The sequence below is a fragment of the Pyrus communis genome, chromosome 10 (genome assembly GCF_963583255.1).
Source record: "Pyrus communis chromosome 10, drPyrComm1.1, whole genome shotgun sequence".
Taxonomy (NCBI): domain Eukaryota; kingdom Viridiplantae; phylum Streptophyta; class Magnoliopsida; order Rosales; family Rosaceae; genus Pyrus; species Pyrus communis.
In genome coordinates this window covers 12,422,494-12,427,940 of record NC_084812.1, presented here as the reverse complement: position 1 = coordinate 12,427,940, position 5,447 = coordinate 12,422,494, and the positions used below count along the sequence as shown (strand labels likewise).

Here is a 5,447-nt window from a genome sequence, read left to right as displayed (position 1 = left end):
CCTTGTTCTTTTCATTTTAAGTAGATTTCTGATTTTTATTCAAACTTGTTTTATCTTGTTTCAGGTAGTATATGTCAAATAGACTTGCTGAATTAGGCCAAAGAATTGAACGGTTAAAGGGCAACACTTTGGAAAGCTTTGTGCCAACAAGTTCCTCCATTGTCCGTGAAGAAGAGGAAGGGAAACCGTCTAGTCCAACAAGTGAAGGATCTGAGCACTTTAATTGGGAAAGAGAAGAAGAGATGGCGGGCAACCAAGATGATCTTCGAGCTTTGGAGGATTTTGCTCAACCAATCATACCAAATTCACCTTCATGCATCTTGCTGCCCACAGAAGCTAGAAACTATGATCTTAAATCTTCACATTTCCATATGTTTCCTTCTTTTTATGGCTTACCTAATGAAGATCCTTTAGCTCATATTAAAGAATTTTACAATGTTGTGAGTGGTTTACCTTTACAGGGAGTAAGCGAAGCAAATCTGAGGATGAGAGTGTTCCCTTACACCTTGAAAGATAGGGCCAAGGGTTGGTTGATGACTCTAGTACCTGGTTCACTCACCACATGGGATGCCGTGGCTAAGAAGTTTTTGGAAAAGTTCTTTTCCACTCAAAAGACAGCCACATTAAGGGGACAAATCTTCAACTTCAAACAAGATGATGGAGAACCTTTCAATGAGTGTTGGGAGCGCTTTAAAGGCCTTTTGTTGCAATGTCCACACCATGGGTTACCTCTTCACTTACAAATGCAAATTTTCTATGATGGACTAACCCAAACATGTCAATCAACTGTTGATAATGCAGCAGGTGGAGCTTTGAAGAAAAAGAATGCTCAAGAGTCATATAACATTTATGAGATGTTGGGATCTAATGCTCAACACAAAGATGTAAGGGGTAAGAGAGTTGGAGTATATGAAACAAGCTCTAATCATGATCTTTCTTTGCAGGTAGCTAACCTAGAAAAGAAGCTTGAATCCGTGCTCAACATGGTGCCAAAAGCAAGTGAAGTGTGTGCCATTTGCAACATACCAAGCCACCTTACTCATCAATGTCCATCTAAGGAGGCTTACCCCGAGTATGTCCAAGAGCAAGTGAACCTCATGAATTCTTACAATCAAAGGCCAAGGAATGATGTGTATTCCAATACATATAACCCAAGTTAGAGAGATCATCCCAATCTTTCGTGGAAGAACAACAATCAATTCCAAAACTTCCAACCAAAACCTACACTTGAAGATACGGTTAAATTGTTAGCCCAAAATACCTTGCAATTCCAACAAACCACCAATAGCACTCTCCAACAACATTCGGCGGCTCTAACCAAAATGGAGACACAATTGGGGCAGATTGCAGATGCCTTGAGCCAAAGAGAGGTTGGAAAGTTTCCAAGCCAACACGTGATACTCCAAAGGAACCAAGAGCAAGCCAAAGCAATCACTACACTTAAAAGTGGTAAGGTTATCAATAATAGAGTTGGCAATGAAGCTACTAATGAATCTGATCATGTGAATGCAGGGGTTACTCAAGGAGAAAATGAGAAATCAAATGAGGAACCAAGCCATGCTACTCCTTCGTTTGAAGCACCAAATCTTCACAAGGCCGAGAAACCTTACACTCCACCAATACCATTCCGTGGAAGACTTGCCAAGAGCAAGCAGGATAAGTCATTTAAGGAGATTTTTGATATTCTAAGTAAGGTAAATGTTAACTTACCTTTGCTTGATGTCATTAGGAACATGCCAGCTTATGGGAAGTTCTTCAAAGAGTTAAACAACTACAAAATGAAGTATGGACTACATGAGAAGGTAGTGGTGTCCGAGAATGTAAGTTCCGTGTTGCAAAGAAAACTTCCACCAAAGCTCAAGGATCCAGGAAGTTTTTCTATCAACATCACCATAGGAGACAAGAAGGTAGAGAAGGCGATGCTTGACTTAGGTGCTAGCATCAACTTAATGCCTTATTCCGTATACCTTCAACTAGGTTTGGGGGAATTGAAAGCCACCACCATCTCATTACAACTTGCGGACAGATCCGTGAAATATCCAAGAGGTATAGTGGAGGATATTCTAGTTCAAATTGATAAACTAATCTTGCCTGCGGATTTTGTAGTGTTGGACATGGAAGAAGCTCCTATACATGACTGAGAATTGCCTATTTTGCTTGGGAGACCGTTTATGGCCACGGCCAAGACCATCATTGATGTGCAAAATGGACTCCTCACTATGACAGTGCTAGGAGAGACCGTTCAATTCAAAGTGTTTGAGTCTCTTTCACATCCTTCTTCATCTCTTGATTGTTATGCCATTGATGTGCTTGATTCGCTTGTTTTCTCTAAGTTCTTGCAGGCACAATCTAATGAACCATTACAAACTGTTTTGAGTCAATCTCAAGATGAGTTTGATGAAGAAGATGCACTCATGGAAGAGGTAGCTGCCTTGGAAGCATTGGCACCGTATCCTTTGAATATTTTACCTCTTTTAGAGCCTTTAGAACCATCGAGGTCACATTTAATCCCTTCCACTGTTAAGGCACCAAAACTTGAACTTAAACCACTTCCACCACATCTAAAGTATGCATATCTAGCTGAATTTGAAACTCTTCCAGTTATCATAACTTCTGACCTCACCCCAAATGAAGAAGATAAACTAATTAGGGTGTTAAAAGAGTTCAAATCAGTTATTGGTTGGTCTATTGCAGATATCAAGGGAATAAGCCCTACCATGTGCATGCATAGGATTCTTTTGGAAGAAGGAGCAAAGTCAACCCGTGAACCACAAAGGAGGCTCAATCCACACATGAAGGAAGTTGTGAGGAATGAAGTGTTGAAGTTGTTAGATGTGGGGATCATATATCCCATTTCTGATAGCAAATGGGTGAGTGCTATTCAGGTGGTACCTAAGAAGGTGGGAATCACGGTGATGAAGAATGAAAACAAAGAGCTTGTGCCCACAAAGCCCACGGCTAGTTGGCGTGTTTGCACCGATTACAGGAAGTTGAATTCTAGCACTAGAAAAGATTACTTTCCTATGCCTTTCATAGATCAAATGCTTGAGAGATTGGCAGGTTACTCACACTATTGTTTTCTTGATGGTTACTCAGGTTACAATCAAATTGCAATTGCTCCGGAGGATCAAGAGAAAACTACCTTTACTTGCCCGTTTGGCACATTTGCATATAGGAGAATGCCTTTTGGACTTTGCAATGCTCCAGCAACATTCCAAAGATGCATGTTGGCAATCTTTTCTGACATGGTAGAAAGATTCATTGAGGTATTTATGGATGACTTTTCGGTGTTTGGTTCCTCTTTTGATGAATGTCTTAACCATCTCTCTTTAGTACTTCAAAGATGTCAGGAAACAAATTTGGTTCTCAATTGGGAAAAGTGCCAATTTATGGTGAAACAAGGAATTGTGTTGGGGCATGTAATCTCTAGCCAAGGAATGGAGGTGGACAAAGCCAAAATTGACATCATCACCAATATGGCAGCTCCTACAACCGTGAAAGGAGTAAGAAGTTTTTTGGGACATGCGGGTTTTTATCGTCGTTTCATTAAGAACTTTTCAATGATCACTCGTCCATTATGCAATCTGTTAGCTAAAGATGTTGTATTTCATTTTGATAAAGCTTGTATGGATGCATTCAATACTTTGAAACATGAATTAACCTCAACCCCTATTATTATGGCACCAGATTGGTCTTTACCTTTTGAATTAATGTGTGATGCCTCTGACTATGCTATTGGTGCAGTTTTAGGGCAAAGGGTGAACAAGCTCCCACACGTGATCTACTATGCAAGCCGGACTCTAAATGATGCTCAACTTAACTATTCCACAACTGAAAAGGAGTTGCTTGCTATTGTTTTTGCCTTAGAGAAGTTTCGGTCATATCTTGTTGGATCTAAAGTTATTGTGTTTTCTGATCATGCAGCCCTTAGGTACTTGATGACAAAAAAGGATGCTAAGCCACGCTTAATTAGATGGATACTCTTACTACAAGAGTTTGACTTGGAAATTCGAGATAAGAAGGGAAGTGATAATGTTGTGGCTGACCATTTGTCACGGCTCAATGAAAACCATGGAGTTGGACAACCTTTGCCTCTAAATGAATCATTTCCAGATGAACAACTCCTTGTTATTCAAGAAAAAGAACCGTGGTATGCTGATTTTGTTAATTATCTTGTTTGTGGTATAATTAGAAATGATCTTTCTTTTCAGGAAATAAAGAAGTTCCTTGCCATGGTAAAGCACTACGTTTGGGACGAACCATATTTGTTTAAATATTGCCCTGACCAAATCATTTGGAGGTGTGTCCCAGAGAGTGAGCAACAAAACATTCTAACGTTCAGCCATACATTGGCATGTGGAGGACATTTTGGTGCGAAAAAGACATCTCTAAAGGTTTTACAATCTGGTTTCTTTTGGCCTACTTTATTCAAAGATGCTTTTGATTTTTGTTCTAAGTGTGATAGGTGCCAGAAAATGGGGAACATTAGCCGAAGAAATGAGATGCCATTGAACAACATTTTGGTGGTGGAGCTCTTTGATGTTTGGGGAATCGATTTCATGGGACCATTTCCATCCTCTTTTGGTTACTTATACATATTAGTGGCAGTAGATTATGTATCCAAATGGGTTGAAGCCATTGCTACAATAACTAATGATCATAAGGTTGTTTTGAATTTTCTTAAAGATGTGATTTTTTGTAGGTTTGGAACCCCAATAGCTATTATTAGTGATGGTGGCAGCCATTTCTGCAACAAACCCTTTGAATCATTGATGAAGAAGTACAACATCAACCACAAAGTGGCAACCCCGTACCATCCTCAAACCTCAGGACAAGTGGAGATTAGCAATAGGGAGATCAAGAACATTTTGATGAAGACCGTAAGCCCTACAAGGAAGGATTGGTCACTGAGGTTGAATGATGCACTATGGGCATATAGAACAACATATAAGACCCCCATTGGCATGAGTCCTTATCGCCTTGTGTTTGGGAAAGCTTGTCATTTGCCAATGGAGCTTGAACACCGTGCATATTGGGCCATCAAGAAGTTCAACTTTGATTACAAGGATGCTGGAATAGCAAGAAAGCTCCAACTTAATGAGTTGGAAGAACTCAGAAATGAAGCATATGAGAATGCCAAATTCTACAAGGAACGGACTAAGCTCTATCATGACAAGGCCATCCTACGGAAGGAGTTTCACCAAGGTATGAAAGTACTGTTGTATGACTCACGTTTGAGACTTTTTCCAGGTAAATTGAAGTCTAGGTGGGTGAGACCATTTAAGGTGCTGCAAACATTTCCCCACGGAGCTGTGGAGATAGAGAACATGAAGAATGGCACCTCTTTTAAAGTCAATGGGCAGCGATTGAAACCATATTTGGAGAAAGTGGAGGAAGAGCAAGTTTATCAAGTTGTAGATTTTCTTGAGTTTACAACACCGTGAACA

General features: G+C 40.1%; 1 non-coding gene across 1 annotated transcript; it reads right to left on the bottom strand.

Annotated features, from left to right (window-relative positions):
- Positions 1-616: 616 nt before the first annotated feature.
- Positions 617-727, bottom strand: LOC137749100 (small nucleolar RNA R71). Its single transcript, XR_011070170.1, has one exon. It is a non-coding gene; the product is annotated as a small nucleolar RNA R71 (small nucleolar RNA).
- Between the last annotated feature and the right edge of the window lie 4,720 nt (positions 728-5,447).